This window comes from Delphinapterus leucas, chromosome 3 (assembly GCF_059928025.1).
Source record: "Delphinapterus leucas isolate spDelLeu-1000000601 "Yukka" chromosome 3, BTC_Dleu_Yukka2, whole genome shotgun sequence".
NCBI classification, from domain to species: Eukaryota; Metazoa; Chordata; class Mammalia; order Artiodactyla; family Monodontidae; genus Delphinapterus; species Delphinapterus leucas.
In genome coordinates this window covers 33939389-33964544 of record NC_143131.1, presented here as the reverse complement: position 1 = coordinate 33964544, position 25156 = coordinate 33939389, and the positions used below count along the sequence as shown (strand labels likewise).

Genomic DNA, 25156 nt, shown 5'->3' with positions numbered 1-25156 from the left:
TGGTCAGGACTCTGTACTTTCACTGCCAATGGCCTGGGTTCAATCCCTGGTCGGGGAACTAAGATCCCACAAGTCATGCAGCACAGCCAAAAAAAAAAAAGAAAAGAAAAGAAAAAGAAAAAGAAATAAAAATGACAATTTCATGATTTAGGAGACACAGTGATGAACTTGTAGAACACTTCTGAGGTTAGGGTCTTTCTTAGCCCCAGGAGTCCCTGTCCATTTGCCTCTAAGCTTCATCCTCTAATTTAGGGTTTTGTCATTTTTATCCTCTGGGCCACCTGTCCACCCCAAACAGAGGTACACTGCTTTACTTTTTCTCTCTACATTAGGCATGGACAAAACAAAACAGAGGGGAAAAAAATCTTTTTCTTTATCCTTTGGCACACAGAGTTGCTGTGAAATTTCTTCTTTTTTTTTTTTTCAAGTCTGTAAGTTATTTATTTTTGCTCACTGGTCTTTTTTTATTATTAATTTTTATTGGAGTACAGTTGCTTTACAATGTTGTATTAGTTTCTACTGTACAGCAAAGTGAATCAGCTATATGTATATGTACATCCCCTCTCTTTTGGATTTCCTTCCCATTTAGGTCAGCACAGAGCACTGAGTACCTAAAGCATTGAGTACAGTAGGTTTTCATTAGTTATCCATTTTATACATAGTATCAATAGTGTATATATGTAAATCCCAATCTCCCAATTCATCCCACCCCCTCACTTTCCCCCTTGGTATCCATACGTTTGCTCTCTACGTCTGCGTCTCTATTTCTAAAGAAGAAATTAGAATTCTTCTAGTAGAATTAAACGAAATGGCCCCCTCCAAGTCTTACATGCAGTCTTCTTTGAAAAAGGATCCTCTAGTAGCTACTAACTCTGTTTGCCAAGCTGTACAAAAGCCTGTCCCTCCTCATCTTGCTGGGACATCCCAATCCAGGAAGCCTCTTCTCTCAGGTGTCCCTAAACGCGACTCCCTGCTCTGCCGTCTCTCGTCTAAGGGGCTGTTGGGTCGTGTGAGACCGTAGTGAATTCTCAGCTAGAACTCATTCAAAAATTCACAGGTCTGGGCTTCCCTGGTGACGCAGTGGTTGAGAGTCCGCCTGCCGATGCAGGGGACACGGGTTCGTGCCCTGGTCCGGGAAGATCCCACATGCCGCGGAGCGGCTGGGCCCGTGAGCCCTGGCCGCTGAGCCTGCGCGTCTGGAGCCTGTGCTCCGCAACGGGAGAGGCCACGACAGTGAGAGGCCCGCGTACCGCAAAAAAAAAAAAAAAAATTCACAGGACTAACCATCTAACTAACGGTCATCTTATTCTTGCTTCTCTCTCAGAGAAACCTGATAAATTATGTTCTCCATCTCCTCTACCTCACTCTCCCAAAGACACACACACACACAAACATTGACAAATAATTACTAACAACTTGTTTAGTGCAGAGATTTATAGCTATTATGACATATGTCTCATTTTGAGTTGGGAAAATATTCCTGTACAAAATGAAAGAACCCCCTCCCCCAATTCATGCGCACACATACACTTTTTAAAAATGAAATTTTAAGAAATTAACTCTGGATTCCAGCATTTGACAGCTTTAAGAAAATTGTTGAAATAGACTGAAAAGAAAAACTCTGGGACAACCTAGGAGACTTGGGATTATTTGAACCAGAGGGGGGAAAGAAAAACCAACAGTGAAGTGATTAACAGTTTCTGGATTGTGAAACAGCATGTAAGAGTCCTGAAGGATCTCAGCAGCATATACCCTCAGGATGACTGAAAAAGTGAGGGGTGGAGGGGTGGATTACAGCCAAGAGGGAACATAATGCAAAATTCTTGGCCTGATAAAACTTTCTTTTGGGCTTTAATGTAAATTTACAGGAGAATTGTACTTTAAATAACAAATTCTCTGAGCATGGTTATAAATAGGTGCTCTCCAGTAATTAAATGTAGCAGGAAAAAATCAGATGAGCCAAAATGATAAGGCTCTTTTCCAAAGCACCTGCTTTTCAAATAAGGTAGGTTTCTCACTGGGAAGTTTTCCTCATTGTATGCCACACTGTGAATGGCGCACCCTAGGGTTGTGCAGAACACAATCAACTCAACCATACCTGTTCCTTTGCCTGCGCAGAGCCACCCCTAGAAATGAGAGAATAAAGGAAATAAGGTGGAACCCCTCCACCACTCCCAAGCTGGACCTCATTTCCCTTCCTTTTTACCACCTCTCTATCACTCTAGGTTTTGAGGAACAAGAGTAAAGGGGAAGTGGAAGAGAAGGAGGTGGAAATAAATGGGAAACTGGTGGGAATACACTGAGCTGAGAACATGTAGCTCCAAAGCCCAGGAGTGGAACTGAAGCTCATGTCCCCTTCTACTTTGCCCATGTCCCCGAATCAAGTCTGGGACACCCTGGGGTGGTGACACTTCCTTTAGAGTAGCTCCACTTATGCCCAAGCCTCCATAAACAAGCTGGATTGACCAACAAGACACATTGGCATGTGCAGAAATCTTCAGCGTTATCTGATACACAACAAGCCAGTTTTCACGTGTTAGAGGGGAAGTGGTTTGAAAGCCTACCTGTTGGAGGCAAGAAGTAAACAAAACTTAAAGCTCCATTCTGATACCCTCTCACCTTTCCTATGGGCTTAGTAAAACTTTCTCAACTGTGTTACTTCATTTTTTTTTTGTTTAATTATCCTGGAGAAGCCGCTAGACACACTTTCTGCTGATTTGATGGGGGCTGTTGAAGAAATTATACACAGATACTTAGAGGGCTTGAGAGCTCCTTTTTCTCTCCCTGAATCCTGGTAAGAGTTCCGTGTCTGACTACAGAGACTGCATTGTCTCATCCAGCTTTCTCCTCACACAATATTGCCCCTTCCTCAGGAGGCATGTAGACGGTCCCGCAACAGTGATGCAAACAAATGGATCTTGGCTTAATTAAATATTGTGATCTTTGTCAAGTTAGCAGTGACTTATTTAAGAGAGACCCAAAGAAAGAAACTAAAAGTTTACTTAGCAAAGGGTAAAGCATTCTCTTTTTCTTCTCAGGCTTCCTTAAAACCTCCACCCACAGTAATTTTATAAACATATATAGTGTGTGTGTGAGTGTGTGTGTTTATATATACACACATGGAAAACCCCGAACGAATCTTTTGCCAACCCAGTGTATATTACAGTTAAGTGGCATCAAGTGCATTTGCATTGTTAGGTACACTTACTTTATTTTTATCTTCTTAGATTAGGGTCAATGAATCATTCTGAATCTTGATGATATCAGCCAATGTTTTAGCTAGTTCTCCCATATTTGTATGATTTGTAAATATCAGAATGCTTCCATACCTTTATCTACAATGAAGGTTAAAATAATTAATAGAACAGACCTAAAGACAAGGGAGATAGAGCAGGCTGATAGCAAACCATTAATTCACATCCTGTGAGTAGTGCTTTAACCAAATGTAGTTGACTGTATTCCATTATCAGTTAAGTGGCATCAAGTACAATTGCAAATAATCTCTATCTCTAAGATATGTCTCATCTTTGTTCTAATCCTGTTTTCCCAATGACCTATTCACACAACTGTTTCACATGCAGAGCCCCTGAAATATCCAAAACAAATTCTCTAAACTAGTTTTCTTCCCTACCTATGCCATTTCCATCCACACCTCCCCATCTTGTCTTGAAGAATGAAAGTGTTGTGGTCATTATAATTCTTTCTTTCCTTCTTTCCTTATATCCAGACTGGCATTAAGCACTTTAGTTCAGAATTTTTCATGTCCCGCACAGGAAATGACAATATGAGATTAGCTGTGTAAACAAAAAACACTACTTGTGTCTGGAATTTATTGCCTGATGGTGGGTAAGGGGTCCCCCACAGCCCCCAAGGCCTTTGCAGATCAGTATCTCAACTGACCTGTAACACCTGGGCACACAGCTGGGAAGTTCAAATTTAGTCCACACTTTCTTAAAATATCTCATATTTGCCCTTTTATTTCCATTTCTGCAGCTACCATCTTAGTCAAGGTCATTATCTCATACTGGGATTATTGTAACATCCACCTAACTGCTTTCCTTGCCTTTTCCCAAGCTTATCTTTGGTGGTGCTATTGACGAATCTACTTACCCACTGCTTTTGGCATGAGTCTACAATTGTCTCCCGTTACCAATGACAGTAAAACCTAAATTCTTTTGTCAAGATTTCAAGGAAAAGAAATTATTTAGGCCCATCTTACCTGTTAAACTTATCTCCTACTACTTCTTCCAACAATCTCTATTAAAGTTAAATTCACTTATTCACTGCCTATCACCAACAGAATCACATTTCTTAGATTTGTTCTGCTTCCAGAAGATCCTGGTGGTAGTAGTTAGTAGCCATAACTACTTGAGTAGTCTTGTAGTCTTGAGTACCTATTAGGTGTTAGGCCCCGTGCCAACCTTCACAGCAATCTTTCCTGTTAGCTAATGTTATTCCGATTTTATGGATAAGAAAGTTGAAACCCAGGTTAAGTAACTTGGCCAAAAAGAAAAATTGATTTAAGTAGTGAAGAGCTAAGACTTCAAATCTCAGTGTAACTTCAAACAACACACTCTTTCTACTGCCTTTGTCCAATGTAAATTTAGCTTACTCTGAACTCAAAACATTTCTTTCCAAACTTCTCATTTGGCAATTAAAAATTTGCTATCATATGATAATCCTTTGATCATTCTTTCTTATTCTCTGATTCTTGCATTGTTATGTAGCCATCTGCATTTTTGTCTTCATTTGTCCAACTGTACTGAGAACCTATGACTGTAAAACCTGGATCCCCTATAAGTCTTAGGTGTTGCTACGTCTCTATGGATACATCTCAATTTCCGAATTTTTGCCAAAGCATTATAGTTCCTTTGGCCCACATGTGTTACATCACACTATGCCCAAGAAATTGAATTTACATTAATGGCCTTTATTTTCTGCATTTGCTTTTACTCTTTTGCCAGTTATTTAATACCTTAACTTTTCAGTTCATAGATTATTATAATATCAAAAAGCCCCAATGCCTTCTTTAGCCTATGATAGTCCAGACTGTCTGGCAGATTTTCCAAGAAAATTGGGCACTGTAAATGAGAGATCTAGTCCCATAAATCTTCTAGTGATTATTTCCAAATCTGTTCTGTTTTTTTTTTTAACAATTTTAAATGTTTATTCACCTGATAACATACTTTGAAATACACAAAGCAGGAAGCTGGAGGGAAATTTTGAAATCATTTATCTAGTCCAACTGCCTTCTTTCTTCTTCTTTTCTTCCTTCCTATTTCCCTCCCTCTCTCTCTCGCTTCCTTTCTTCTCTCCTTCCCTCCTCCCTTTTTAGTTCATCCTCCTCTTTCTTCTTCTCCTTCTCCTCCTCCTTCTTTCACTAATGAAGAAACTAAGGCCAGAGGTGAAGTACACATCCAGTCAGAAGCAGACGGGGGTCTAAGACCCAGGCCCGGCCCTCCAACTTCTTATCTAGGACCCTTCCCTCCTCACTGCACTTTACTGAGCTTGAACAAACATTGTCTTGATACACTAACAACTCTTAAAGTGAAGGTTCTAAATCTGTTCTTAATTTCAGAGCAAAGTAAGTAGTGAGTTAATCTTCTCATTAACCCAGATTTGGGCCTTAATAACAATATGACTAATATAATTTAATGTAAAAGTATCTTTTAAAACCCCATTACCTCTGCCCAAATTGATCTCTTCATTGTGCTCAAGTAACCAACATGTCAGGGTGGGAGTCTTATTACAAAAATCAGGGTGATGAGGAAGAAGAAGATCAAGAGGAGGGCCTTGAAGCAGGTGGAGATTATAAATATTCAGGAAGACATAGTTTGATTTTTTTGACTGATGCTTCCGAGGCCATGTTTGAAACTCAGGATGAAGATGAGTTGACTCCTTTTGACATTAGCATCCAGTATATCTGGAGTGTATACACCAATAAGATCATAAGCAGTGATCGAGATCTCTTGGCAGCGGTGTTCTATGGTACCAATAAGGACAAAAATTCAGTGAATTTCAAAAATATTTACGTCTTGCAGGAATTGGGTAATCCAGGTGCTAAACGAGTGCTAGAGCTTGACCACTTTAAGGGGCAGGAGGGGAAGAAACATTTCCAAGACCTAGTTGGCCATGGATCTGACTACTCCCTAAGTGAAGTACTGTGGGTCTATGCCAACCTCTTTAGCGATGTCCAGTTCAAGATGAGTCATACGAGGATCATGCTTTTCACCAATAAAGATGACCCCCACATGAATGACAGTGCCAAAGCCAGCCGGGCCAGGACCAAAGCTGGAGATCTCTGTGACACAGGTATGTTCCTTGACCTGTTGCACCTAAAGAAACGTGAGGGCTTTGACATATGCTTGTTCTACAGAGATATTATCAGCATAGCAGAGGATGAGGACATAGGGGTCCACTTTGAGGAGTTGAGCACGCTCAAAGACCTGTTGAGGAAGGTTCGCGCCAAGGAGACCAGGAAGCGCGTGCTCTACAGGTTGAAGCTTAAGCTCAACGAAGATGTAGCGCTTACTGTTGGCAATTATAATATGGTCCAGAGGCTCTCAAACCTTCTCCAGTGAGGCTTTATTGGGAAACAAATGAACCAGTGAAAACCAAGACCCGGACATTTAATGTAAATACAGGCAGTTTGCTTTTGCCTAGCGACACCAAGAGGTCCCAGACCTATGGGGGTTGTCAGATTGTATTAGAGAAAGAGGAAACAGAAGAGCTTAAATGGTTTGATGAACCAGGTTTGATTCTCATCGGTTTCAAGACCTTGATAATGCTGAAGAAGCACCATTACCTGAGGCCCTCCCTGTTCGTGTACCCCGAGGAGTCCCTGATAAATGGGAGCTCAACCCTATTCAGTGCTCTACTCACCAAGTGTCTGAAGAAGGAGGTCATGACAGTGTGCAGATACACACCCTGCCAGAATATCCTCCCTTGTTTTGTGACCTTGATGCCACAGGAAGAAGAGCTGGATGACCAGAAAATTCAGGTGACTCCCCCAGGCTTCCAGCTCATCTTCTTGCCCTATGCTGATGACAAACGGAAGGTGCCCTTTACTGAAAAAGTCATGGCAAACCCAGAGCAGGTAGACAAGATGAAGGCTATTGTTCAGAAGCTCCACTTCAAGTACAGAAGTGACAGCTTTGAGAACCCAGTGCTGCTGCAGCACTTTAGGAACATGGAGGCCTTGGCTTTGGATTTGATGAAGCCTGAACAAGCCATGGATCTGACACTGCCCAAGGTTGAAGTAATGGACAAAAGACTGGGCTCCCTGGTGGATGAGTTTAAGGAACTTGTCTACCCACCAGCTTACAATCCTGAGGAAAAAGTTCCCAAGCGAAAACAAGATGATGAAAGTTCTGGAAGCAAAAGGCCTAAGGTGGAGTTATCTGAAGAGGAGCTGAAGGCCCACGTCAGCAAGGGCACACTGGGTAATCTCACTGTGCCCACACTGAAGGAAGCCTGCAGGGTGTACAGACTGAAGAGCAGGATGAAGAAGCAGGAGCTGCTGGATGCTCTCACCAAGCACTTCAGAAGGCTTGACCAGAGACCATACAGCCAGTTACCCTTCCACATTGTAGCCAGGCTGCCTGGTTTTGTTTTTATCAAGTTAAAACATGTTTCGCCTGAGCCAGGAAGAGTCGGCCTGACAGAAGCCAAGGACTTTGTTTATGAGACTTTCTGTTGCCATGGAGACCGCATTGCCATCTCACTGTGCTGTGCCCCACTCTACTGTCTGAATAAAGAGCTCTAACTTTGTACTATTAAAAACAAAAACAAAAAACCCATTACCTGCCTAGAATTCATGTTGCTAAGAGGTTTAGAAAACAAAGGTAGAGTGTGTGGCCCTGGTACTCTAGAATGCGGCTGTCCCATACTGTAGCCACTAGCCACATGTGGCTATTTAAATTTTTTTTTAATATTTATTTAATTTTTGGCTGTGTTGGGTCTTAGTTGTGGCACGCAGGATCTTCCGTTGCAGCGTGTGGGCTCAGTAGTTCCTGTGCGTGGGCTTAGTTCCCCTGCAGCATGTGGGATCTTAGTTCCTCAACCAGGGATCGACCACGTCCTCTGCATTGTAAGGCGGATTCTTAAATCTGCCTAAATTTAAGGGACCACCAGGGAAGTCCCTAAATTTTAATTAATTAAAAGTAAATGGATCAAGTGGGGTTTATCCCAGAAATGCAAGGATTCTTCAATATAGGCAAATCAATCAACGTGATACACCATATTAACAAATTAAAGGAGAAAATCCATATGATCATCTCAATAGATGCAGAAAAAGCTTTGGACAAAGTTCAACACCCATTTATGATAAAAACCTTACAGAAAGTAGGCATAGAGGGAACTTACCTCAACATAATAAAGGCCATACGTGACAAACCCACAGCCAACATCATTCTCAATGGTGAACAACTGAAACGATTTCCATTAAGATCAGGAGCAAGACAGGGTTGCCCACTGTCACCACTATTATTCAACGTAGTTTTCGAAGTTTTAGCCACAGCAATCAGAGAAGAAAAAGAAATAAAAGGAATCCAAATTGGAAAAGAAGAAGTAAAGCTGTCACTGTTTGCAGATGACATGATACTATACATAGAGAATCCTAAAGACGCTAACAGAAAACTACTAGAGCTAATCAATGAATTTTGTAAAGTAGCAGGATACAAAATTAACGCACAGAAATCTCCTGCATTCCTATACACTGATGATGAAAAATCTGAAAGAAAAATTAAGGAAACACTTCCATTTACAATTGCAACAAAAAGAATAAAATACCTCAGAATAAACCTAGCTAAGGAGACAAAAGACCTGTATGCAGAAAACTATAAGACACTGATGAAAGAAATTAAAGATGATACATACAGATGGAGAGATATACCATGTTCTTGGATTGGAAGAATCAACATTGTGAAAATGACTCTATTACCCAAAGCAATCTACAGATTCAATGCAATCCCTATCAAACCATCAACGGCATTTTTCACAGAACTAGAACAAAAAATTTCACAATTTGTATGGAAACACCAAAGACCCAGAATATCCAAAGCAATCTTGAGAAAGAAAAACAGAACTGGAGGAATCAGGCTTCCAGACTTCAGGCTACACTACAAAGCTACAGTAATCAAGACAGTATGGTACTGGCCCCAAAACAGAAATATAGATAAATGGAACAGGATAGAAAGCCCAGAGATAAACCCACGCACATATGGTCACCTTATTTTTGATAAAGGAGGCAAGAATATACGATGGAGAAAAGACAGCCTCCTCAATAAGTGGTGCTGGGAAAACTGGACAGCTACATGTAAAAGAATGAAATTAGAACACTCTCTAATGCCATACACAAAAATAAACTCAAAATAGATTAAAGACCTAAATGTAAGGCCAGAAACTATCAAACTCTTAGAGGAAAACATAGGCAGAACACTCTATGACATAAATCACAGCAAGATCCTTTTTGACCCACCTCCAAGAGAAATGGAAATAAAAACAAAAATAAACAAATGGGACGTAATGAAACTTAAAAGCCTTTGCACAGCAAAGGAAACCATAAACAAGACGAAAAGACAACCCTCAGAATGGGAGAAATTATTTGCAAATGAAGCAACTGACAAAGGACTAATCTCCAAAATTTACAAGCAGCTCATGCAGCTCAATATCAAAAAAACAAACAACCCAATCTAAAAATGGGCAGTAGACCTAAATAGACATTTCCCCAAAGAAGATATACAGATTGCCAACAAACACATGAAAGAATGCTCAATATCACTAATCATTAGAGAAATGCAAATCAAAACTACAATGATGTATCACCTCACACCAGTCAGAATGGCCATCATCAAAAAATCTACAAACAGTAAATGCTGAAGAGGGTGTGGAGAAAAGGGAACCCTCTTGCACTGTTGGTGGGAATGTAAATTGATACAGCCACTATGGAGAACAGTATGGAAGTTCCTTAAAAAACGAAAAATAGAACTACCATACAACCCAGCAATCCCACTACTGGGCATATACCCTGAAAAAACCATAATTCAAAAAGAGTCATGTACCACAATGTTCATTGCAGCTCTAATTACAATAGCCAGGACATGGAAGCAACCTAAGTGTCCATCAACAGATGAATGGATAAAGAAGATGTGGCACATATATACAATGAAATATTACTCAGCCATAAAAAGAAATGAAATTGAGTTATTTGTAGTGAGGTGGATGGACCTAGAGTCTGTCATACAGAGTGAAGTAAGTCAGAAAGAGTAAAACAAATACTGTAGGGTAACATATATATATGGAATCTAAAGGAAAAAATTAAATGGTTATGAAGAACCTAGGGGCAGGACAGGAATAAAGACGCAGATGTAGAGAATGGACTTGAGGACATGGGGAGGGGGAAGGGTAAGCTGGGATGAAGTGAGAGAGTGTCATGGACTTATATATACTACCAAATGTAAAATAGATAGCTAGTGGGAAGCAGTCATATAGCACAGGGAGATCAGCCCGGTGCTTTGTGACCACCTAGAGGGGTGTGATACGGAGGGTGGGAGGGAGACGCAAGAGGGAGTAGATATGGGGATGTATGTATATGTATAGCTGATTCACTATGCTATAAAGCAGAAACTAACACACCATTGTAAAGCAATTATACTCCAATAAAGATGTTTAAAAAATTAAATTAAATTAAAATTTTTAGAAAGTAAATAAAATTTAAAATTCAATTCCTCAGCTGCACTAGCCACATTTCAAGTGCTCAGTAGTGGAAAATGGTTAATGGCTACACATAGGACAGCACAGATATAGAACATTCCTACATTACAAAAAATCCTGCTGGACAGCACTCCTCTAAGTCTTGTTGAAAAATATGTATGTTTGATGTAATTCATAGCAGCTGATGATATATTAGCTACAAGTTCTGGTAAATGAGTAGCTAAGTTAGGGTCTTGTTCACGTTTTATTCACTCAGTGTAATACCTGGTGCCTAATAAGTGCTTAGAAATGTTTAACAAGTTGTGTAGGATAAAGATGGCAGCTCCTATACAGACACTAGATACTCAGTTGTCTGACATCACAATTTTTTTTTTAAAAAGGAAATATTTAAGCAGCATATAGAGAAGCAAGCTATTCTATACACAAGTAATCTACATTTCATGAATTCTGCCAAATTCTAAATGTAAATTTGTGGCAAATTGTCGACACCCCCTCTGCCCCTGCTTGGACAGCTGTGAATGACATCTGCATCAAATCAGCCAGGAGTTATTTATTTTCAAAATGTGCAATGACCCGCTTCTAAGCCCAAAGGGTAAAAATGTCACCTTTGTTCATTTCTCAAGAAAAATATTTTTAAGATCCAGCACTGACTGGGAAAGGAAAAGCTGTTCCTTAGGGTGTTATCCATAATTCCCTCTTCATTTCAAGCTTTCTGACAGTCATCACTTCTTGCCTCCATTCCTAGTTGTAATACAAACAGGAAAGTAATTCCATTGCTTCACGAGCCAATTGAACTCTTTTCTTCCATGGAATTTAAATTGATTATTGCATTTATGTTTAAGAACTGTATGGTTTTGTGATTACTTGTTCATATTTCTAAGATTGTTAGCTTTGGCACAATAGGGCTGTTTGATTCAGTTTTATAATCCCATTACCTAGGACATGGCCCCATAGGAGATAACAAATAAGTTTTGTTTGTTTGTTTACCAATAAGTATTTTTAAATAAATTAACTAAGATTAACAAATGTGTCTCCTTGCCTGGAGTTAAGTCCTTCAAGTCAATCATATTAACAATAAAACAAAAATACAGTTAAAAACAAAACAACCTCCATGAATGACCTTTTTTCAGATTCCTCATAGTTTCATGCAAAATCAGACTATCTGACATATGTGTGCTGTGGTCATGGGGCCATTATAATGGAACTAGGTGGAAGATTCTGTTAGAATACCTAGAAACAAGCCTGGAAGCCTGAATATCATGCATTTGGAGTGCACACTTAGTTTACTTGAAGAATCATCCACAGATAACAGGAAACCCCATGTCCCCTGGAAATACATCTGGCCCGTATAAAGCTAGAGAAAGGTTAGAGCAGGGCTTCTCAAAGTATGGTCTGAAGACCCCCTGGGAATCACCAACTCCCTTTCAAAGAATCCACAAGGTCAGAGCTACCTACATAATGATACTAAGATGTTATTTGCCTTTTCCATTCTCATTCTCTCATGAATGTTCAGTGGAATTTTCCAGAGACCCCCAAATTATCTGAAAAGGCTATTAAGTTAGTTTTCCCTTTTCCAACTGCATATCTGCATGGGGCCATATCTTCATATATTTCAACTAAAACAATATGTCACCACAGATTGAATGTAGACCAAATATGAGAATACAGCTGTTTTCTATTACCCCATACATTGAAGACATTTACAAAAATGTAAGACAGTGCTATGCCTCTAACTAAATTTTTTGTTTTGGAAAATATATTTTTCATAAAAGGTATATTTTCATAAAAAATTATTACATAAATGTAATAATTTATTATCGTTATTTTAAATGAATTAATAAATAAATGAAAATTTTGTCAGCTATTAGCCACCTTAACAAAAACTATTTAGGGCCCTCCAATTTTTTTTTTTATTGAAGTATAGTTAATTTACAATGTTGTGTTAGTTTCAGGTGTACAGCAAAATGATACACACACACATATATATATATATATACACACTCACATATATATATATTTCTTTTTCAGATTCTTTTCCCTTATAGGTTATTACAAAATATTGAGTATAGTTCCCTGTGCTATGCAGTAGGTCCTTTTTTGTTATCTATTTTATATATAGTAAGTACTGTCTATCTATTAATCCCAAACTCCTAATTTATCTCTCCCCGCCCCTTTCCCCTTCAGTAACCATAAGTTTGTTTTCTATATCTGTGGGTCTATTTCTGTTTTGTAAATAAGTTCATTTGTATACATATATATATATATTTTTTAGATTCCACATATAAGCGAAATCATATGACATTTGTCTTTCTCTGTCTGGCTTACTTCACTTAGTATGATAATCTCTAGGTCCATCCACGTTGCTGCAAATGGCATTATTTCATTCTTTTTTATGGCTGAGTGGCATTCCATTGTATAAATGTACCACATCTTCTTTATCCATTCATCTGTCGATGGACATTTAGGTTGCTTCCATGTCTTGGCTATTGTAAATAGTGCTGCAATGAATATTTTTAAGCAGTCAATGTGGTTTTGAAACCAAAGAGTTTGAGAACCACTGTACTAGAATATGATGAGTATAAATATAAAATAAATAGGCTCCCAAACAATGACTAACTGAGGAAGGGAAAAAGCAAATGGAACCCTGTTTCTAAGCTTGACCAGAAGACTCTGCTAAAAATGCTGACCATTGTTGTTTGTCCAATCAACTAATTACACGTAGCTCTTTGAAGGCTGCATCTAAGTCTTACTTCACTCTCTTCTCATAAACCAAGCCATTCATTTGCCAGCCAAATATGTGCCAACTCTTTCCAGTTGCATACAAATTGTGTTGTTTCATAAAATATTTACTCTAAAATGTCATACTTACAATGGTTTTCAATGACAATTCAGTTTTTTTTAGTTAATTTTTATTGGCGTACAGTTGACTTACAATGTTGTGTTAGTTTCAGGTGTACAACAAAGTGAATCAGTTATACATATACATATATCCACTCTTTTTTAGATTCTTTTCCCATATAGGTCATTACATAGTATTGAGTAGAGTTCCCTGTGCTAGACAGTAGGTAATGACAATTCAGTTTTAATTTGAGAACATGGTCAGGTCTGTAGGCAACCTGGGCTGAGGTTGGACGTGTGATCACAGCGCACGGATGCTACTTCTGAGACCTGCTGCACCTGTGGGTTACTGCAAAGGGAATGGGTAGACTGGTGCCCAAATCAGCCCTGACTATTTTCCTAATGGCTTATTAGTTTGTTTAGCTTCACATGATGTATTTTTAGTAATACGGCTAATGATACCAGGAATGTTTATATTAATTTGATCCTTTTTATACAAGAATGCAATGTTCATTTTAATAAAAACTGACTATTGAAGGGCATTGGTATTCACATGCATGTGCGTGCGTGTGCCTGTGTGCACATTCTCAAATAGATGTCTTTCAGTCTCCTTTTTTCAACCAATCTTATCTTTGGCTCAGAAGAAGTTTACCACTCCTAATTGCTCTACACTGATCCATTTCCCAAGAGCTCAGAACTAAGCCAAAATATTTGATGATGTACTTCTCTGTGTCTTGTAGCTTCTCTTCTGGCTTGTATCCTGCTTACAGTCACTTTTCAAGTCTCCTCACCTATTTAAAATTCTATTATTACTTGGGTGATCCAACCTTCCTTTACACCCCTTCAAAGACCACATCGATGGCAATGTGGGCTAATGCCTGACACCTAGGTGGACAGGGTGCATGTGGGAATTGCTGACTCTGTGAGAACATAGACTTCCCTCTATCAGTTCCCCACTCGGTGAAGAGAAATACTTATCTGTTTGCCCATTCACCTCCCAGAATTATGTAGCCTCTGAGGTCCTCCTTATTAGCACCCTTTCTCCCATTGTTTACACTGTTCTCCTTGTCTCTCATCCCACCAAACCCTGGCCATGCCTCAAGCAGCATTTCAGGATCACTTCAAGTGCATAATTTCTCATGTCTGGACTTCTTATTTGGTGCTTGAACTCTATTGCTCTGTAGCAATCATTATACTATGAATTTTCCAAAAATGTGTTGTTTTTCCAAATAGCCTTGAGTTTCTTGACAGCAGAGATTTTCTCTTATTCATCTTTGATTATAAAATGCCTTGTAAGCCTGAAAAGTACTCAGTACAGATGCAACATTTATTCCATACCTGCCATGTGCCAAGCACTGTGCCAAGTGCTTTTGCATAAATCATCTAATTTAATCCTTGAACTTGAGGCTCAAAATGATGAAGGGACTAGTCCAAGATAACACAGCAATCCAAGAGTAACAGCAGTTGGGGCTGGCGGCTAGCGTTGTTTGGCTCTGAGCTAAACACCTTTTTCTATTTCATCACACTGCCTCCCTAAGTAAGTATTTCTTGATTAATAGCTCTTCTCATATTTATCTTCCTCCTTTTCCTAATCAATATCAATCAATATCATGATATAAAATGAGTATATTTTCCTGTTAAAGTGAAAAGATACTTGTACACGGTTATGCTCCATTCTTAGTGTGGCTAGCCTAGGGCAACCAGATGTCCCACTCTCCACTAATACTATAGCCCAGTAATTTCAAATTGCCCTGAGGAGTCCTGGGAATTCCAGGGAGACACATCAGCGGGTTGGGGTAGGAGAAATGAGTTTTGACATCTCTGCCTCTACTGGAGTGATTTTAACTTATATCTTTTTTTTTTTTTTGGCTGCGTTGGTTCTTCATTGCTGCACGCGGGCTTTCTCTAGTTGCAGCGAGCAGGGGCTACTCTTCATTGCGGTGCACTGGCTTCTCATTGCAGTGGCTTCTCTTGTTGCCGAGCACAGGCTCTAGGCACGCGGGTTTCAGTAGTTGCAGCGCGTGGGATCTAGGGCACATGGGCTTCAGTAGTTGTGGCTCATGGGCTCTAGAGCACAGGCTCAGTATTTGTGGAGCACGGGCTTAGTTGCTCCACGGCATGTGGGATCTTCCTGGACAAGGGATCAAACCCATGTCCCCTGCGTTGGCAGGCAGATTCTTAACCACTGCGCCACCAGGGAAGTCCTAACATATATCTTTTACTAACGCAAATTTCATTTAAAAGAAAGTCTTCTACAGCTTTTAAAATTTTTGAAATCAGCTATAGCCCAGTCTCAGATCTTGGGTTCTATGCTGCTATAGGAACCAATCTCAGAGAGAGGCCAAAATGTGACCTCATCACTGCTAGGTGTCCCATGCTATAGAGGTCAGAGAAGACACCAAACACTGATCTAGGCATGACTACTCCAGAGCCAGCCTTACAGCAATGAAGGGCAAACTCACTTCACCAACTTTATGACTTGAAGGATGCTACAGAAATCTACATGCACCACAATATTTCTTCTATTGGTCAGCTATGGCCATATTTGAATGCTTACAGGGCCTGGGGTTCTAATAATCAGGAATTCTAGAGGTAACATACTACAGAGAAAGATCAGTGCACCCAGCGATCCAAAGACTAGGAGTCAAGTCCTGCCTCAGTTGTTGATTTCTCTGTGCCTGTTTTACCCATCTGTGAAATGGAGATGACAATCCCTGCCTCACACCATTAGTAGGTTTTCAGTAAATGTTTCCTGAATTGATGGATAGATGGGTGGGTGAATGGGTAGGCAGGTGTATGGACGGTTGGATAGAGAGCCATCAGCATATGTAAAATTGTCTGACACATAACTATACCACTTCCAGTATAAGCAAAAGGTCACATTTAGTGGCTTAAGACAACACAAACTTATGGTCTCATAGTTTCATAGAGCAAAACTCTAAAATGGGTCTCACTGAGTCAAAATCAAGGTGTGGGCAGGGCTGTGTTTCTTCTGGAGGCCCGAAGGGAGGATCTTTTCCCTTGCCTCTTCCAGCTTCTAGAGACTGCCGCATTTATTGGCTCATGTCTTCCTTCCACCTTCAAAGCCAGTGAGGGCTGATAGAGTCTTTCTCAGACTGCATCACTATGACATTGGCACACCTGCCTCCCTATTCCCTGTCTAAGACCCATATAGTACATTGGATCCACCTGGATAATCCAAGATACTCTCCCCATCTCAAGATCACTTTCCTGCAAATTCCCCTTTGCCATGTAGAGTAACATATCTACAGTTCCAGGGATTAGAAAGTAGACATCTTGGTAGGCGGGGCATTACTTTGTCTACCACACTATAGGACAGTTTTGATTATACTGGAAGCTGTGCAAGCTAAGTCAGAGATTCCTGATCCTGACTGAACATTAGAATTATCTGGGAGCTTTAAAGAAAATAGATGCCCAGGTACCTCACCCAAATAATAAAATTTACTTGGGCCACATGGGCCCGGCCATCAGCATTTGCTAAAAGTACCCTAGATTATTCTGTTGTGAAGCGAGATTTGAGAGCCACTGGGTGTATTTAAGAAAGTGGATTTGGACCAACACACAAATTTAAGTCTGCGGACCTCTTCAGCCCCTTAGGTCACTCACTTTATTTTTCTAAACCCGAGTGCCCTTATCTAAAAAACGGGCATAATAATCATACGAGGACTAAATTAGATAATATATATAAAGTCCTGTGTGCCTTGCCTAGAACATGTTAATCCCTCAATAAAAGGTAGTCATAATTATCAATTTTACAGAGCAGGCCAACTTACATCCCTAAGCAATGGCAAACATAAATATCAAAAGTGAATCTCCAAGAATATGCTCCAAACTCACCCATCTTGATCAGACTTAAGGAAGTTTAGGGTTCCAACTAATTCTGCTGAGATTGCCTATAAACTGATATGTGTCAGGAGAGCTATTAGTTTCTGCCGTCCTTGCATTTGGTTCTGGGTGATGATTGGTTTCTCCTTGGGTTTTCTCCTTTCACACAGTAGAGCCTGAAGGACAAATCAGCTTAGCATCATGTGCACACAGCCAGCTGTCTCCATGGGGATAGTATAAACTCAGGCCCATCCCAACAAGGCTCACAGTCCTACTGGTGTTTTTAAGTCCTTCCATTAGCAAAAGAGTACCATTCCCCGTTCTCTAAAAGACTCAGCTCACCACGCCTGGGATCCCAAGCCCCAGGTTCTTTTAATCAGCCCAAGCCCCATCCCAGCCCATGAGGTGGGACGTTCAATCAAGACTGACCCCAGCCTTGTGTGGCAGCCACACCCTGTCCCACAGAAAGATGAGACCCTCTGCATGATGTTACCACTAGACAAACCCCCTTTACTATCCTGCTTTATTTTCATGCATTGCTGAGAATTAGAATGGGCCAGAAGAACCTGCCTAATTTTATAGTGAGAAAAGGCTATGCTTAGCTAAAGTCTTCAATTGTAGTAGAAGAACTGTGTTTTAAAATTTTATTAGCTTCCAAAATCAAAAAAGAGGGAAGATTACATCATAAGTGAGGGGTCTTACTTTATTAGTTTCCAGAGTCAGAAAAGAGAAAAGGGAAATTATATCATACATAAGAAAGATCTCCCACATTTTTTGTCTTGTATTTTCCTTTGCTAACCTCTTCCTTTAACTGCTGGGAAATTAAGGGGAAATACAGTATCAAAAAACATTGACCCTGGTGATTTAAAATTAAAATCTGTGGTTCTTTGTCTTCAGGAAAATTAGGGCTTATGATTCTACTTCTGCTTCCTTCAGTTCTGGAAAGAGATTGACAGCACATTTCTGTAGGGGACAACATTTCCCAAGTTTGCATATCCAGGGCATGGAACACTTGTGGGAGGTAGAAGCAATATTTTGGTTTGTTTGTTTTTGAGAAATTTTTAAAATAAGAGAAAAAAGCACAAAAAAAGTATATAACAAATACCAATGGATCCATGACCAAGAATTTTGTCATATTTGCTTAAAGTCTTTTTTAATATGAAAAGAATAAACTGTATATAGAAAGTTGAAATCAGTCATCATTCCTCCTCAGGCCTTCCCAAAGATAGACTCCATCATGATTTCACTGTGATTCTCTTAGGGTTACTTCTTTACCTACTAGCCAAGGTCAGTGCTGTTCATCCTGACTTGTGAGGCCAGGATCCCAAACCCCATTAGATGGACATGATGACTGCTCCAGTTAAGAGTGACCCATTGCTGCTGAGTGGGTCTTTCACATCATATCCTGATCTGGTTGTTGATCTTGGAGAGATGCTCTAGGTTCTGTGTGTGCCAAGAACAGATGCAGCCTACATGGTATGAGCCCAAGCCTGGTTCCCTGGTTCCCACTTGGCCTCCTCAAGGTGGAAGGACTTGCCCAACAAAAGACACTTTAGATCAGTCTTCTTGGATTCAAGAGACACAATCCTATAAAGAGAGTCCAGGAGGAGAATTTCAAGGGCTCTTGACCTTCATCTCATGGGTTGCAAATCAAATGCCTCCTCTGGCCAGGTAGGTGACTTTAATGAGCTAAGTAGTCACAGCAAATTATGGAGGCTCCGTGAAACTCCAGCCAACTGTTTTATTGGGAAATTGGACTTTTCAATGAAAGCCACAAATATAAATAATTATGTGAAATCACTCTAGTTTTACATTTCCCCATTTTTTTAATATTTAAAGTTTTCAATCTACAGAAAAGCTTAAACAATAGCACAGCAAACAACTGTACCTTTCAGCTAGACTCACCCAATTGCTAACATTTTGCCATATTTTATGTATATGTATAAATAATTTCCTGAACCATCTGAAAGTAAGTTGTGCAAATCATGACAATTCATCTGTAAAAATTTAAGCATGCATCTCCTAAGAATAAGGGCCTTCTCCCTTTTAACCATAATGCCATTATCACACCTAAGAAAAGCAACAATTTCTTTATCTTTGAATTGCCCACATGAAAATTTCTCCAATTGTCCCAACATTATTTTATAATTTTTTTTTTGTTCAAACCAGGATCCAATCAAGATTTACATACTGTATTTCATTGCTGTGTCTCTTTGGTATCTTTTAATCTAGAAGAGTTCTTCTACCCTCTTTTATTTTTCAAAACTATTTTTTTTTTTTTTTTTTTTTTTTTGCAGTATGCGGGCCTCTCACTGTTGTGGCCTCTCCTGTTGCGGAGCACAGGCTCCGGACGCGCAGGCTCAGCGGCCATGGCTCACGGGCCCAGCCGCTCCGCGGCATGTGGGATCCTCCCGGACCGGGGCACGAACCCATGTCCCCTGCATCGGCAGGCGGACTCTCAACCACTGCGCCACCAGGGAAGCCCTTCAAAACTATTTTTAATTGTCGGTAATGAATATGATTTATATGAATGAGTGTGTGTGTGGAGGGGTGTATGCACCCACACACCCACACATAGGCAACGAAAGCAGTTCCCCAGGCCAATTTCACACTGTGGGGTACATCTCTGCACCCAAGCGTAGTCCGTCAAAGGTTCCACTTCCAAAAGCAGAGTCAATATGGTCTGTCTCAGCCCATATTAGTGCATTCATTTATCAAGGACGGAAAGATGAGAGAAAGAGAAAGAGAATTCCTTCTCTCACTGCTATTAATTGAAGGTCGTAGCACTGATACCTGGTGAAACTCTGAGGAGGAATTGGATGAGAGTCACTAGGGAGAGGGATCTAGTTACAAATGCCAGTGGCTGGCCTCCACCTCAAACCTGCTCAATCTGGAATCACACTTATTTTAAAAACACCTCCAGCTATTCTTCTGAACACTAAAGTTTGAGGATTACTATTCTAAAGACACACAGATAAATTAAGGATGGGGCCCTACCCCTGGCAAATTCTAGTAGAACCAAAACATAAAACGTTATCACTGAGGCAATAAGTTCTCCGGACACCCAGAGGGAAGGTCAGAGAAGGCTTTGGGGTGGGGGTGGGGAGGTGAACTCTGAGTGGGGTTTGAAGATGGAGGCTGAGTTAACCAGATGAAGGATGGGGAACTGTATGGCAATGAGAGAAGCAGAAGCTCTGCCACGTGCACCTGGAGGTATGCCAAGAATGGGTGAAGGAGCGTCTCATCCATGGTGAGGGGTTTTAATTTTTTTTTTTTTCTGAAGGGTTGGAGAGCCACTGGAGGGCTTTAAGCAGCCATGATCCAGTCGATCATAGGAAGACCATGTTTGATAGGCCTGAGAAGGAAGGATCAGAGGCAGAGCAATTCTGTAAGAGGCCACCGCAGCTACAGAGGCAGGAAGTGATGGAGGCAGCGCAGTGGGGCAGGAGGGCAAGCTCTTGAGACAGAGAATACAGGATGGGCAGTGGAGACGCGAGCCTGGGAGTTGGAGGAGGGAGGCTAAAGCTGATTCTGGGCTCATGTTTCGGTCTCATGTGAATAGGTGATTGCAGTGCCTGCTGGACATTTAAGTGACAACGTTCCTTAGGTGGTTACCTGGTTAAGAGAGCAGTAGTGAGAGCCTCAGACCCAGGAGAGACCCAGGAGAGGCCATGCACTGGGGCAGAACCGCTTGAAGAGCCAGCCTTTGGATCAGACAGAGGGTGTGCTTGGATTGCCTGCTACAGAAAGCAAGTGGTGAACCCATTTGAATGGGTGGAACCAACCACTAGGGGACCCTGGTTTTGTTGATGTCCCTGTGCCCTTTGCTGACTCCTAGTGCTACAATTTCCTCTCTCCACTCCTTTCTCTAGTGGCCTCCAAAGTGGAGGACCCTTCAAAGGAGGGTTTAAGACAGCTTGTTGAGCATGAAGAGAAATTGTTAGAAATACTAGATTTTTTAAAAAATCTCATCTTTTCTATTTTTGTTTACATTTTATAATGGGTAAAGTATATTCCCAAAGCAAGATATATGGATGGATGGATAGATAGATAGATATCAGTAATAAATACCCAGATATTAGGGGCACATGCTCAAATATATTTTTTTTTTTTGCTAGCCTTACACAATGCATTCTCATCCTAATCGCCAGTGTGTCTGGCAGTAGGGTGTTTCTGACGGCAGGCAGTAGACTCATTCCAGGAACACGCACCTTCGATGACCTGTGATCAGGACGTCATTGGCTTACAGACAGAATTCCCGACACTCAGGCATACGGAGCAGGGCAAGGGCGAACTGTTGGAAGGGCGTGGCTTCATCTTGCGCTCCATAGTCTGGAGCGGTGCGGGGCTCGGGCTCTCCTGCCCAAGGCGTTCGCGTGCTGAGCAAGCAGAAGGTCGAAGCCCGCCCGCCCCGTGTGTCTTCACACTACACCCTGATGCCCCTAGGAAAGGAAGCCATCAGGATTGCGCAAAAGCCTAACTTCAGGCCAAATCATTTTCACTCTCAAGCACATTCAGGATTTGTTTTCTGAATAAGTCGCTAGAGGCTCTAAATGGCACAGCAGAGCGGGCATAGCCCCTGGGGAAGCAGATCACCTCTCCTTGAGCGGTGGTTGGATCGGCCATCGGCTTTGTGTCACTCCCATCGGAACTAGAAGATGAACTTTATCATTCTTTTTTAACTGAGGGAAAGTAAACGTCATAATTGCTAAAGTGTAAGAACAATAACACACACAGTATTCTCATTTAGAGTCAGAAAAGTAAGCTTGTTCGCGGGCCATAGGTATAAACAGGCCAGTGCTATAGGTAGTGATTACCAGATAGAGATAGGGTAAGGTCCTCAGCCTGGGGTAGAGGAGAGGATGGGATGAGATAAGGATAGTAGAAGGATTTGCCTGGATTATAAAGACCAAAATTCTGATATCCTAAATAGGTATTGCTACTAGTAGTCACGAGTTGAGTAAGCTGACTTCCTCCAACCTCATCCATAATCCCCCAACTCACTAATTTTCCTCCTACAGTATTTTATTTCCTTGTGTGGCACAATAGAATTGATCAGGATGGGGAAGAAAAAGCCTGGCCCTCAGGAGCACGAAGAATGAGCTATTCACTGAGATCTTCAGCATTTGCTTAGAATTGCTTTTGCTGGGGGCGGGGGAGAGCCCTAAACATTTAGTAAAATACCCAGAAGCACTGAGGTGTTAGCTATGATTCTGTAGCAGATGTAATATAAGATCTAACATCTGATTTAAGAAACCTTTGAATTATTTTATTTTTATTTTATTGCTCAGCGTTCCTTGTAATTTATGAAAAGCTTTAGGGAGTAACTACAAAAATAATGAAAAGTAGATATTCAGTTACTAATCCCATATTACATTATTGGTTCCTTTAAAAAAAAATAGTACAAGTAATTCTGTCCAACTCTATCTTCTGTTAACACCACCTCAAGAAGGATTATATGTGAAAAAAAATATGCCCCTCCTATCTTGTATTCTTTCCTCTAAATAATGGGAAAAATACTACTGCTATATCATGTCTTGAAAGTCTTATATTAATTTGTTGGTTCAGAAAATTGGTTACATGTATCCAGAGCATATGGTAAAAGAGGTTTACACCAAAAACAGTGTTTTTGTTTTTGCACTTATTGATTATAAGCTATATAACATAGAGAGGAATGGGGAGAACCCAATGGAATTTTTATCTTCATTATTATGTAATTGTTATCAATAATAACAGATTATTGCACAAATTTTCCTTTAGAAGGATTTATAAAAATAGGAAAAAACTGAGTGCTTATTATTCCATAATTATAAGGTTAGCTCAAGATAAGATAGATTTGGGAAAATGTCCATACTTCCATTTATTTCAGGAACGTATCATCATGTTACTAAACTGGCTTCACGGCTTTTTACTTGTTTTTATTAAATCTTCAGACCTATTCAGAACTATCAGCAAACAGAGTTACCATCCAAACCCAATAAAATGTTCAATTTTTAAAATATAATCTTTCTAAACGTGTATATTTCTTCTCCCCATTTTGGAAAGCAAAATTTATGTCTACACCTCAGAGGTAGAAATTGCTAGACTCACCTTTACCTGGGATAAATGCATAAAAAAATCAACTGCCCCACAAACCAGGAAGCCATCCTTGGCCTCTAATAAATTAATTCAATTCCACAATGTTTATAAAGTACCTTCTGTGTGCCAGGCACCGTACTAGAAGCTAGGAATCAAAGACCAAAATGTCACAGACCACCCTTACAGAGCTCAAGGTCTAGAGAGAGACAGATTCCAACAACTAAAAGATAGCACAGAAGCCAAAGAAAGGCAGGCCACCTTCCCCAGTCTTTAGGGACTGAGGTCAGAAGTCAGTGATAAATCAACACTGGGCTTTGGGCCATGAGTGGGACTTAACCAGGTGAAAGAAAAGAAAGGAGATGCATTCCATGAAGACAGGGCACATTCTGGGTTCTAGGATTTTGTTTTGATTTTGACATCAGGGGCAGGTTGGTGCAGGAGCAGAGACATAAGACTGATTTTTAAAAGTTAACATTTTTCAGTACAGATGAACCTATTTGCAGGGCAGAAATAGAGATGCAGACATAGAGAATGGACTTGTGGACATGGGGGGCAAGGGAAGAGTGGGACGAATTGGGAGATTAGGATTGACATACATATACACTACCATGTGTAAAATAGATAGCTAGTGGGAACCTGCTGTATAGCACAGGGAGCTCAGTTGGTGCTCTATGATGACCTAGATGGGTGGGATGAGGGGGTGATGTGCGTGAGAGGTCCAGGGGGGAGGGGATATATGTATGCATATAGCTGATTCACCTTGTTGTACAGCAGAAAGTAACACAACATTGTAAAGCAATTATACTCCAATAAAAGAAAAAATTAGAGAGTGAAAGAAAAAAAAGTTAACATTTTTCTTCTTTCTCTTTCTCTCCCTCATAACCATCCAGTAAATCCAGGGATAGTAGAGTTGCTCTCTGGTGCCAGGGCCCAGCCTCCTTCCATCTCTGGCTCTGCCATCACTAGGTTATTAATAAGCCCTAGTCATCAATAAACCTGAATGGCTCAGGCCCGCACAGCATTCTGGCAGAGAAAAGCATGGTGGACCCAGCTTAAAAGCACTTCAGATTCAGAAGCTCTTCAGATCTCTTCGGCCTTGATCCCACGGTTCAAAACTTAGTCATATGGCCACAGCTAGTGTCAAGAGGGGTAGAAAATGTAGTTGTAGTTGTATGCCTGGCTAAAAGGCAAGAATTATCTTACTATAGAACAGGCGTTGGCAAACTTTCTGCAAAGGGCCAAATAGTAAATATTTTAGGCCATATACAGTCCTTGTCATGTATTGTTGCTCTTCTTCTTTGTTTTTCTTACAACTCTTTAAAAATGGGAAACCCATTCTTACCTGAGGCTCTGCAAAACAGGCCATAGGCCAGGTTGGGCACACAAGTCAAAGTCTGTCAACCCTACGGAAGAAAGGAAAATTATATAAGAAGGAAAGTGGCCATTCCTGGCATAACCTCTACAAGACTATAAACCACTCAGGGGAAGAGCCTCGTCTCATTCACCTTTCTGACTAGCACGGGGCTGGCATATACAGTAGGTGCTTAACGTGGATGACTGATGAATGAATGAATGAATGAAGGGAGATAGGGGAGGTTAATTTAATAGCCACAATTTCTTAAAATCCCATTTTGTGCCAATGGCAGTCTCTTAACATGGATTGTCATTTGAATACTCCATT

The 25156-nt window shown here is 40.6% G+C and overlaps 1 protein-coding gene and 1 pseudogene across 1 annotated transcript in view; both read left to right on the top strand.

The window, feature by feature from the left end:
• The window catches only part of FYB1 (FYN binding protein 1), a 175951-nt gene that overhangs the window by 24412 nt on the left and 126383 nt on the right, over positions 1–25156 (top strand). The gene's annotated exons all lie outside the window — the stretch shown is intronic.
• On the top strand, positions 1254–25156 carry LOC149749531 (DNA repair protein Ku70 pseudogene; annotated as a pseudogene).